This window comes from Osmia bicornis, unplaced genomic scaffold, assembly GCF_907164935.1.
Source record: "Osmia bicornis bicornis unplaced genomic scaffold, iOsmBic2.1, whole genome shotgun sequence".
NCBI classification, from domain to species: Eukaryota; Metazoa; Arthropoda; class Insecta; order Hymenoptera; family Megachilidae; genus Osmia; species Osmia bicornis.
In genome coordinates, this window is record NW_025791258.1 from 139636 (window position 1) to 153394 (window position 13759).

The window sequence follows — 13759 nt, forward strand, 5'->3', positions numbered from 1 at the left end:
AACCCGATCGTATCGACATACTCTTTACTGGACACCGGAGAATGCGACTTCCACCATGCAGACGTTAACATAACCAACACAACAATACGACTCCTACAATTAGCAGAATTCAGAACGACTCCAATCATACAATGCAAAATAGAGATCCAACGCACAATCTTCCGATGCGGAATGTTCAGCCACTTAGTACCAGTAGAAAACGCGATACAAGAATACCTTCTAGACATAAGCCATGAAAACTGTAAATCCATACACAACACCGGAATATTTAGATACGATAATTTTCACACAATCGCGAATTTAAAAGTAAATTCAACGAAATCCGTAGGAATAAGTCTAGCAGGAAATGCAATAGAGAGCTCGTGTACAGGAGCGTCCTATTCCGATAGCTACGGAACATGGAATAAAGTATATGTACAAGGTCTTATAAAAATTACATTAATAGAATACACCGCGCAAGTTAGCCTTAATAATGATAAATTACGTTTAGCATCAGGAACAATTTGTAAATTTTCGGATGAACACTGTATTGACATGGAAGGCGGACATACCTTCTGGTCAGCGCTACCGAGAGAGGATTGTCTTAAAACTAAATTCGACGTATTATACCGAGGTCCGGTAACAAAACTAACAGCTAAAAATCGCGAAACATTATACACAATAGAAACAACCGACATCTCATTCGCGCTAGAAGCGAAAGGAAACATCGAAACCTGCAACAGAATATTAACAAAAACTGAACACCCAAAATTAATTATATACGAAAGATCACAAAATAACATACTATTCGATAACGACGCACAGCCATCAAAAGAAATACTAAATTTAGACATTCTCACTTACACTAATTCAAAATTCGTATATGTAGAAAAACACTTCAGGGCTCAAATACAAAATTTATATTTAGATATTTTAAGTGAAAAATGCAAACTAGAAAGGAAAACAATCTACAATTCTCTATCCATAGCCTCTATTTCACCAGACGAATTTGCGTACAATTTAATGGAAAAACCGGGATATATTGCTAGGATTGCAGGAGAGGTGGTACACATCATAAAATGCACACCAAAAGAAGTGCAATTACTCCACACAGATAAATGCTATACGCAATTACCAGTAACCTCAGGAAACCAAACACGATTCCTGACACCGAAAACACACATATTAATGAAGTCAGGAACTCAGATAGAATGTAACACAATCATTCCACAATATTACAAAATAAACAACAATTGGATAGCACTAACACCAACACCAAGACAAGCGCAAAATCCAGGAATTCTAAAACCTAACACAAACATTTCCTGGGAATACAAAGAAATAAATTCACTAGCATCAAGCGGAATTTATTCACAAGAAGACCTCCAAGAACTCCAACAGCACATCATGTTCCCCTTAGAAAAATCAGCCTTGCTGAATACAATAGCGAGGGGCATGCTAGGAGAAGAAAGCGTACAAGGAGGACTAATCAACAATCTTTTTACGGAAAACACGCTATCCCACATCGCAGAAAATACGTGGAATAAATTCATGGAAAAATTCATCAAATTCGGTTCAATTAGCTCTGCAGTAATAATGATCCTGATAATCATTCATACCTGCAAGCTAATAATTGACACAATTATAAGAGGATACACATTGCATACATTATATGGCTGGTCCCTACACCTATTGGCAGCCATCTTTAGTTCAATTACATACTTATTGGTGACATTAAAGAACAATAAAAACATAAAAAGGCTCCCAAGACGAAAACGCCTAACGAAAAACGAAGACATCGAATTGAACGAAATAAAGATAGAGCAGCCAAACAGCCTAAAATGGGGGATATCACCGCCTATCCCACAACGACCACCTGCACTCAGAGCACCTACAGTCAAACCACCAGAAATTGAACCACCACAACCAATAAAACAAGAAAGAATACAGGTTTTTACGCTAGAAGCATGAAACTAAATAAACGCAACGCAAAGGGGAACGCAAGAAACACGCATAAATAAACACACGCGAACTTTAAACAAAATAAAAAAATTTTTATTCAAAAATAAAAATGAAAAGTAACAAAATTCACAAAGTAGTAACATATAATAGAAATCTTACAATAAAGGTTAATTAAAAACACAATTGGAAAGGGAAAGGAAGTGAAGGACTTATGAAATAAAAATACACGGACCAAAAATAAGATTAAAAAAAAAACGAAAGTTTATTCAAAGGAAAAAAAAAACAATAAAATAGAGAACAAACATATGCGAGTGAAATCTTTTTTTTTAAATGAATCTTCACTCGAGGGCGAATAAGGGGGCGATATCCAATACTCGATCTTCGTCCCACTCGTACAGTTCCTCGAGGTACCGGCGGAAGTTGCGACGATACTCCCGTACCGTACGCTTGTATGCCAGATTGATCATGCCATGGCACCAGATAAAACGGCCATCAGTACGCTGAAGAAGGAGAAACAAATAAAAGCACACAATGAATAACACACAAAAAAAAAAAAAAAAAAAAAAGAGGGTCATTAACAACAATAATGAATAAACAAAATAAAAGACCACTTACCCATGACGCAAACACCTCCTTCCTGGGTTTTGATAGATCCATAAAAACGGGGAACGGGATAAACGTCATATTCACTGTTATCGCGGCGTTCGGGTAAATAATACAAACAGAAACTTAAATTTTTTTCGTTCAAGTGACGATACTATCCGATCGAACGGATATATATATCAATTACCCCACCAGGTGCACAAAATTTCCAAGTAAAACACAGGACATTAACCGATGAAGCGCTCAATAATACTCGGAACCAGCGCATGCAAAACACCGCTGTCTCAGCGCATACCAGCCACAATAGAGGATCTAAGAATTACCAATTTCATTTTAGAAACATTGAATTTAAAAGTTAATAAAGAAGCCCAGAAGTGTCGGTCTACAATATTATTCAGTACACGCACTATATGTAATTCCGCTACGCGCCCCTACCGCCTCAATCTCAGCGGGGAGGGAAGTAAATGGTCGTCCGAAAACCATTTACTCTTTGTAACATACCAATTCGTAAACGCAAAGAAATATTAGCAAAAAAATTTTACCCAGCGCAACAAATTCACACCAACTAACAAATATTGTAATTACACTCACCTTAAAATTGTAAAACTCATTTAACTCATAAAACCGCAAACTATGAATTTGGATAACACAAGCGCTTAAAGAAAATTTTCTTTCCAGATTTATTTGTTGATATCGTACCGATATGCAACAATCTAGGCGGCCAGGTGTCACGTCCTGTGACGCATTCTTTAAAATTTCTATTTCGCCACCCAAACTCTTTAAGCCGCTATTTCGCGACCTAAGTTCTTTAAACTTATATTTCCCGATACAGATTCTTTAAACTTACATTTCGCGATACAAATTCTTTGAACTTCTATTGCACCATCCAAATTCATCGCTCCGCAAAAATTCTGAGTGAGCAACTCAGCCGGGATGTCGTACGGCAAGAACGCTGACGATCCGGACGAGGTGGTTCACCCGAATTGGCAAATCAAAAGTCGACCTCATTAATCAATATATAATAACGAGACCAAACCGCCCGCGTGCAGACAAAAATTATACTACAGACCAATTATAGTACAGAACGCGTATCAGATCAAATTCAGTGTAGAACCAGTAGCAGACAAATTATACTACAGAAACAACACAGATCAATTATAGTGTATAACCGGATCACTTCTGTAAAATTCATTTAGAATCGGCCAGTCCGTTTAACGCGAATCCGGGATTCAATTTAAATACGCATACAGAAATCTACAAAGTACGACTCTGCTACGGGACTCAGAGACCCGACAGAGCAAATCGTCATCTGTAAAGAGCGCGCAAGTTAAGGATTGTATTTAAACCCAATAAACATTTGTTGTGATCGGAAGTGTGTGATCTTGACTCGAACGTCTACCCTACCGTCTACATCCACCAGGACGACCTATTTCTACAGGTATCCTCGCCCAGCGAAAGGTAAGTAAGAACTTCTACCTAGCTAACAACGTAGATACAAATCATACAAAAGTACGCGGAGATCTCAGTGAGAGGGAGAACTTCGCGACATTACAATATCATTATTACTATATCTACATTAGATACGTAATATACATTTAATAACAATATCATTGTTACTATATCTACATCAGATGAAGTTTAATATACTGATTTAATCCCACAGTCCAATGTACATTTAATAACAATATCACTATTACTATATCTTCATTAGATATAATGTAAAATACTGATCACTTCCCACAGATCAATGTAATTTTAGTAACAATATCATTATTACTATATCTACGTTAGATACAATGTAATATACTGATCCCTACACACAGATCAATGTACATATAATAACAGTTTCGTTATTACCATGTCTACATTAAATATAATGTGATATACTGATACCTTCCCACAGATCAATGTACATATAATAACAGTATCGTTATTACTATATCTACATTAGATATGAAATGTACATTTAATAACAATATGATTATTACTATATCTACATCAGATGTAATGTAATATACTGATTTAATCCCACAGATCAATGTACATTTAATAACAATACCATTATTACTATGCGACGACAGCCGCGGATCGGCGTCGCGCATCGCGGACCCCCACCGCGGCGGCCTCCCCACTCCCGCGAGCGAGGCTATAAGTATGATCGATCGACGCGTGGATCGATGAGTTGCCTCGGGGCCTCGGCCCCGAGCAGACCTCCCAGGAGGTCGGACCGGAGCACCGGCAGACTCGGCGTTGCGGTTTGTCCCGACGACGAGTTCACCGGCAGTCGGCTCGTGACGTACGTCACGAGCTGGCAGCTCCCAATCGGTCCAGCAGCCGTAGGCGCCTAGCTTCGTCAGTCCCGAGGTTTGACCCAGGATGACCAAACTAGTGCGCGCCCGTAACATCCGCCGGTTTGTCCGCGGGGTTCCAGGCGCTAGCTTACACGGCACCGCATCCGGCCTATGGCAACCGATTCCGTCCCGTCCCGAGGCTTGACCCAGGGCGAGCCAGGATTGGTCGTCGCCTCGTTCACTGTTAGGTTTGACCACGGTGTACGAGGAGACAAGCCGCGTCAGGCAAGCGGGCAGCAACTCCACCGCAGCGCGAAACACCGCAGCGCGAATTTCAAATAAAGACCGGCGGCCCGAATGGGCCATCCCCGCTCCTAGCCTCCAGCGACTCCGCGTTTCACGCGTACACCGAACACCGCGTTTCTCTCTCTCGTTCGCGTTCGCGCTCCGCGCCGCGCTCTCACTCCGCGCCGTAACAAGTAAGACCGCGTAGCGACAGCTACGACCCGCGCTAGGTTAAGACCGCGTAGCGACGGCTACGACCGGCGTTAGTTAGTAAGACCGCGTTACTCATGTGACGGGCCGGGTCCCGAGCGTAGTTCGTAAGACCTTGTACACCTAGGTTAAGTGCGACACGGCTCCATCGCCAGCTCACGGTTAGATTATTTTCTGTTGTAGCGAGAACGGCAGGAGATACCGCCAACACCACCGACGGCGACACCCGGGGCCGCAGCCGGCGGCCCACCTGACACCTTATAATCGTCTCAGTACTTTTTTTTTTGAATAAATATTTCTATTTTTCTACTAACACCGTCTCGTCATTTACCCGAACCTGTTCCCAAGCGAACCCTGGCACGGGGAATCCGACCGCGGTGCGCAACGCCGTGCGCACCGACCCGACCGCCCCGTTACAACTATATCTACATCAGATGTAATTTAATATACTGATTTAATCCCACAGACCAATGTACATTTAATAACAATATCATTACTACTATATCTACATCAGATGTAATGTAATATACTGATTTATTCCCACAGACCAATGTACATTTAATAACAATATCATTATTACTATATCTACATTAGATATGTAATATATATTTAATAACAATATCATTATTACTATATCTACATCAGATGTAATGTAATATATATTTAATAACAATATCATTATTACTATATCTACATCAGATGTAATGTAATATACTGATTTAATCCCACAGATCAATGTACATTTAATAACAGTACCATTATTACTATATCTACATCAGATGTAATTTAATATACTGATTTAATCTCACAGATCAATGTACATATAATAACAGTTTCGTTACTACTATATCTAAGTAGTTGTTCTATGCGGATTCTAAATCACTGGCGTCAGCATTTTTTGTAATTTGACACCACACCGTCAGCAGAAATATGATACCCCCCACCCCGACAACATCCACCGCTCTCCCCACCCTATGACCTTGAACTGAAATTTGACACCACCGTCAGCAGAAATATGATACCTCCCCCCCTCTCCCTCCCCCGCCCCATAACCACCGCCCTCAGCAGAAATAACTAACCACCCCCTCAGCAGAAATACCCACCCTATGACAACCCCCGCTCTATAACCACCCCCTCAGCAGAAATACCCACCCTATGACAACCCCCGCCCTATAACCCCCCCCCTCAGCAGAATTACCCACCCTATGACAACCCCCGCCCTATAACCACCCCCTCAGCAGAAATACCCACCCCATAACCACCCCCTCCGCAGAAATACCCACCCTATGACAACCCCCGCCCTTTAACCACCCCCTCAGTTGAAATACCCACCCTATGACAACCGCCACCCCATAGCTATCCCCACAGGAGAAATATCCCCCCCCGCGACCTTGAACTGAAAGTTGACACCATCAGCAAAAATATGATACCCCCCCCCCCCCATGACCTTGAACTATTTTTGTCTTATCGGAAGACGACACAAGGCCCCAGCCACTTTTCTACGTCTTGAAAATGGGATTTTTTGTTGGCGCAGCAAATCTGACGCTGCAATTCGCGACTATAGAAGGTAGAGGTTTTGCTCATGACCTTGAACGAATTTTTCTACGTCTTGGAAATGCGGTTTTTTGTTGACGCTGCAGAGTGAACAGCAATTAAACACTTTCGTCAATGACAGCCCCACTTTAATAAAATGGGAGAAAATTTTGCAATGTGTGTCATATGTAGTTTGACAATTAGAAGTGCAAGGCTACTTAACGTGTTTGTGGAAAAGAGAAATGGAGGCCATGTTACTGCAAGAACTCGAACGCATCACCGAATTATTGGCGCAGCGGGCGATAAACATCAATACTGAAGATGAGCGTTGTGATTGCTTGATGCAATGTGACCAGTGCATCGAATTGATAGACGAACGATTACAAATGGGAGACGATTTATCAGTCGAAGGATGGCGAGATATAGAAGCATACAAAGAAAGAATCGACGCCTTGCGTAGGATATTGTATCGTGACAATGATCATCCTAGTGGTCAAAAGGCAATATTACTAAACGAACTTGCTTGTATAGAACAACTTTTGACACAACGTATTGCAGTCATAAGTAGTAACGACGACCGAAACGCATGTCTGGTGCAATGCAATCAATGCATTGATTTAATGATAGAGCGATTGCAACTCGAAAAGGACTTATCAACTGGTTTGAAAAATAGTTTAACAGCCAGGATAGCGAGATTTAAATCGTTAAGAGCAGAGTTACACGGATCTGTAAAAATAGGCGAAGGTCAAAGGAGAACAGATGCTGAATCACGTGCATCATCATCTCTTATCTGGGAGAATGTAGAATCAGCTTTCCATAACCGGATAACTACAGGAATTATAATCAACACCGAGCATATTGAACCACGAAACTTTTTGGAAGATGCTAGAAAAATAGTATTCCAACGTCTAGCGGAAGTTTTCCTAAATCATTCATGCATAAAAGTGAATACGGTGTTGTATGGGGAGTTTACCGCTAATAATAAAACTGATGTGAAAAGTTTCAGTGTAAGAAATAAACAATTATTTTCTACATCAAACTTGAACGATTGGTATGACAAATACGTTGTGAACTCAACTTTAACACTGATGGAAGAATTTCAGGAACGGGACAGTGGTTGGGCAATATCGAAAATTCTGCATTTGATGTTAAATATCAATAAATGCAATCCGATGCATGCTGGTTGTTACACAGACATACCAAAAACAATCAAGGACAAAAGAGCGGTAGTAAATGTGACAGTTGACGATGATACGTGTTTTGTCAGATCGATAGTTGCAGCATTATATCCCGTTCATGTGAATGCAAATCGACCATCATCGTATCCCAACTATGACACCGTTTTAAATTTGGAGGGCATCGCATTTCCAATAACCCTTAATCAAATACCAAAATTTGAGCGCCAAAACGATGTTTCGATAAACGTTTATTTTTGGGACTTGAATGTGAAAAGGTGTGCTCCGCTCCAACTCACCACCAACAAAAGATTTCGTCACGTTAACCTGCTGATGCTTGAAACGCCCAACCGTAATGTGCGTCACTTTGCATGGATTAAAAATCTTTCCCGGCTTGTTTCAAACCAGCTGAGTGCACATAAGAGTAAAACTTATATTTGTGACAGGTTTGTATCATGCCATTACGATCTATTTTAGTGTATGCGTTTGTTCTCTTTGTACTAATGCAGTTACTTTGTTTATATGCAGATGCCTTCACTACTTTTATGCGGAAGAAAAGTTATTGAAACATACGAAGGACTGCATGAAGATGAACGATTGCGCAATCATTCTACCATCGAGTGAAGATAAAATAATAAAGTTTGATAATTTTTGTCACCGAGAACGTCATCCATTCATCGTGTACGCCGATTTCGAATGCATGCTTAAGAAGGTTAACAGCAATCAAGGACACTGCAATGCATACCAGCAACACGATGCATACAGTGTGGGATATTATTTTCACTGTTCATACAACGCATCGGTGTGCGAGTATCGCGCGTATCGGGGTCCTGACTGTGCTGAATGGTTCGTGAATGAACTTGAGAGCCTTGTAAGAAAAATTGCACCATTATTTAATACGAATGTGCCCATGACAAATTTGACGGGTGATGAAAGAGAAAATTATATGAATGCAACGCATTGTTATATTTGCGAAAAACCGTTCGACATCGACGAAACAAAAGTTCGAGATCATTGCCATTTCACTGGTCGTTACCGAGGACCTGCTCACCAGGGGTGTAATTTAAATTATAAAAATAAACGTTTTATACCAATAGTGTTTCATAACTTATCGGGATACGATGCCCATTTTGTAATAAAAGAATTGGTAACGATTATCGAAGGCTCGACATCAGTCTTGCCAATTACAAAAGAAAAATATATTTCATTTTCAACGAATCTAAAACGTTACAAAATTTCGCTTCGATTTATAGATTCATTCAAATTTTTAAATTCAAGTTTAGATAAATTCAGTTCATATCTAGGGAAAGACGATATGACGATTTTACGGTCACAATTTAATTTTTTGAACGAGATAAGATTCGATTTGCTTACACGAAAAGGCATCTTTCCATACGATTATGTTACCGACTACATGAAACTGAGCGAGACGACATTGCCGACATGTGACAAATTTTATAATCAACTAAGCGACTGTGCCGTTTCACAGCAGGATTATGACCACGCGATAAAAGTCTGGCACAGTTTTAATATAAAAACACTTGGCGAATACAGCGATTTATATCTAAAAACAGACGTTTTATTATTGGCCGACATTTTTGAAAATTTTCGTGGCAGCTGTTTGAGAAGTTACAAATTGGATCCTGCATATTACTATACTTTACCCGGTTTTACGTGGGATGCAATGCTGAAGCACACGCGTATCGAATTAGAATTATTGACGGATATCGATATGCTACTTTTCATAGAGCGCGGCATACGTGGTGGTTTAAGTCAATGTTCTAATCGATACGCAAAGGCCAATAATAAATACATGGATTCATACAATTCCGAAGAACCATCGCGATATTTAGTTTATTTCGACGTTAATAATTTGTATGGATGGGCAATGTCGCAGTATCTACCTTACGGCGAGTTTAAGTGGTTAGACGATAATGAAATTAAAACTTTTAACATTCATGCGATATCCGAAAATTCGGACATTGGATATATTTTGGAAGTCGATTTGAAATACCCGCTAGAATTACACGATAAGCATGCAGATTTACCTTTTTGTCCAATACGCGAGAAGCCTCCTAATGCCAAACACGAGAAACTACTCGCTATAGTTCAGGATAAGCAACGTTACATCATCCATTACCGCAATCTTCAACAATGCTTAAATCATGGTTTAAAAGTTTCTGTAATTCATCGCGTTTTAGAATTTAAACAATCTCCATGGCTTCGCGAATACATTCATTTAAACACGCAACTTAGAACTGCGGCTAAAAATGATTTTGAAAAGAATTTATTTAAATTAATGAATAATGCAGTTTTTGGCAAAACTATGGAGAACGTTAGAAATCATGTAGTCGTTAAATTAGTTACAAAATGGGATGGTAGATACGGGGCCGAGGCCCTGATATCAAAACCAAATTTTCGTAGCAGATCAATATTTTCGGAATATTTGGTCGCAATAGAGATGCGAAAGTTGGAAATTAAATTTGCAAAACCCATTTATGTTGGTATGTGTATTCTGGATATATCAAAAACATGTTTGTACGAATTCCATCATGATTATATTTGGCCGAAATTTAAACATCTTTGTAAAATATTATACACAGACACAGACAGTCTTATATACGAACTGGAATGTGATGACATATACGATGTAATGAAACGCGATATACATCGGTTTGACACGAGCGACTATACCGAGGACAATGTTTACAGTATGCCACGAGTAAATAAAAAAGTACCGGGATTAATGAAGGATGAAAATAATGGGTCTATAATGACTGAGTTTGTCGGACTTCGGTCGAAAATGTATGCTTTGCGCGTAGAGGGCAAACGGGACACGAAAAAAGTGAAGGGTGTCAAAAGTAACGTAGTTAGGAAAACTATTTCCTTCGATGATTATATACGTTGCTTGTATGAACGTTTAGAAGTGCATCGTGAACAGAGATGTATTCGTTCAAAATTGCACAATGTATATTCTATATGTGAAGAAAAGAAGGTGCTTAGTCCTTACGATGATAAACGATTCATAATTCCACAATCCACAAGAACATTGCCTTGGGGGCATTATAAAATAAATAATTATTCCTAAAAACATAATTTATTCTTTGCTCCACGAGTAAAATATTAATTTCCAAGTATCTTTATAAGCCTGTAGGGTTTCGAGTTCATGCAAACCTTGCAACTTCATGAGAGAGAGAAAGAGACTGGAGTTTTTACTTATCTCAGGTCTTAGAGTTTGGAGGGAGATGTTTTCACAGTGCTTTATAAACCCAAGCGTGTTCGTTTTATTCATTATTTTCTGTTCAACGATGACGGTCCCAAGGTTGGAATCCTTAGCATTCTTGGCGATTGTCAAACATTATCGTAAGTAATCTTCAACAATTACCCAAATTTTATTTATTTTTAACTAATTGTTTTCGTCTTAACAGCCATAGTAATGCCAGTCTTCGAAATTGCGCCGGCGGAGGATGACGCGCGACTACCCGCAAAGTGCCGCGAGCGGCAGGAGTGGCGGCGCGAGTATGAAGCGCGGTGGGCGGCTACTTGGACGGAGGTCGATCTGTTCGACCTCCGATATTTGTTCGGAGAAGAAATCGATGTAAGTTGCCTGTCCGATTTTATTTTGATTTATTAGATTTTTACTGCGTATTAATGTATATTTTATCTGTTATAGCCGGACTGGTGGTAGCCGCCTACATTTATATTTTCTTTTGTTTTTACTTATTATATTATATATATTATTTAACGTAAAATATAAATATCTATAACCGTTATTAGTGTAATTTATTCTGTACCACACCCTTCCCCATACTCCATTAATGTAATATGAAAATAAAAAAGTATATAATCGTTATTAATGTAATTTATTTTGCCCAACCCTTCCCAATAATCATACTTCATATCCTTATATTTCTTCTGTGTGTCTGTATGTGACTGAACTCCTCCTAAACGGCTGAACCGATTTTGATGAAATTTTTTTGTGTGTTCAAGTTGACTCGAGAATGGTTTAGATTCACAATTCGGTCCACTACATAATGTGTTTCTAATTAATTTTTTATAATTTGTTGTTGATCTTGGAATGGTTTCCATGCGTGGGGAAGGGCGTGGCAAAAAAAAATACTTTGATTTCATCTTTACTATATATTTTATTAAAGGAAGTATAGGAAAGGGTGCGACAAAAAATAAATTACATTAATGCCATTATATTAATTAATAATATAATATTAAAAGAGTAGAGATAGTAATAACGATAATGTCATTAAGTGTTTATTACGTATCTAATGTAGATATAGTAATGACGATAATGTTACAATCTGTGCATTGATCTGTGGGAAGCGATCAGTATATTACATTATAGCTAATGAAGATATAGTAATAATGATATTGTTATTAAATGTACATTGGTCTGTGGGATTAAATCAGTATATAACATTACATCTGATGTAGATATAGTGATAACGATATTGTTATTCAGTGTACATTGGTCTGTGGGATTAAATCTGTATATTAAATTTCATCTGATGTAGATATAGTAATAATGATATTTTTATTAAATGTATATTACACATCTAATGTAGATATAGTAATAACGATACTGCCATTATATGTACATTGATCGGTGGGAAGGGATCATTATATAACATTATATCTAATGTACATATAGTAATAATGATATTGTTATTAAATGTATATTACATATCTAATGTAGATATAGTAATAACAATACTGTTATTATATGTACATTGATCTGTGGGAAGGTATCAGTATATTACATTATATCCAATGTAGATATAGTAATAACGAAACTGTTATTATATGTACAGTGATCTGTGGGAAGAGATAAGCATATTACATTATATCTAATGTAGATATAGTAATAATGATATTGTTACCAAAATTACATTGATCTGTGGGAAGGGATCAGTATATTACATTATATCGAATGTAGATATAGTATAAATGATACTGTTATTCAATCTACATTGATCTGTGGGAAGGAATCAGTATATTGCAGTAGATCTAATGTAGATATAGTAATAACGATACTGTTATTATATGTACATTGATCTGTGGGAAGGGATCAGTATATTGCATTATATCTAATGTAGATATAGTAATAACGAAACTGTTATTATATGTACATTGATCTGTGGGAAGGGATCAGTATATTGCATTACATCTGATATAGATATGGTAATAATGGTATTGTTATTAAATGTACATTGGCCTGTGGGATTAAATCAGTATATTCAATTTCATCTGATGTAGATATAGTAATAATGATATTGTTATTAAATGTATATTACATATCTTATGTAGATATAGTAATAACGAAGCTGTTATTATATGTACATTGATCTGTGGGATTAAATCAGTATATTAAATTACATCTGATGTAGATATAGTAATAATGATATTGTTATTAAATGTACATTGGTCTGTGGGAATAAATCAGTATATTACATTACATCTGATGTAGATATAGTAATAATGATATTGTTATTAAATGTATATTACATATCTAATGTAGATATAGTAATAAGGATACTGTTATTATATGTACATTGATCTGCGGGAAGTGATCAGTATATTACATTATATGTAAAGAAGATATAATAATAATGATATTGTTATTAAATGTACATTGGTCTGTGGGATGAAATCAGTCTATTAAATTTCATCTGATGTAGATATAGTAATAATGATATTGTTACCAAAATT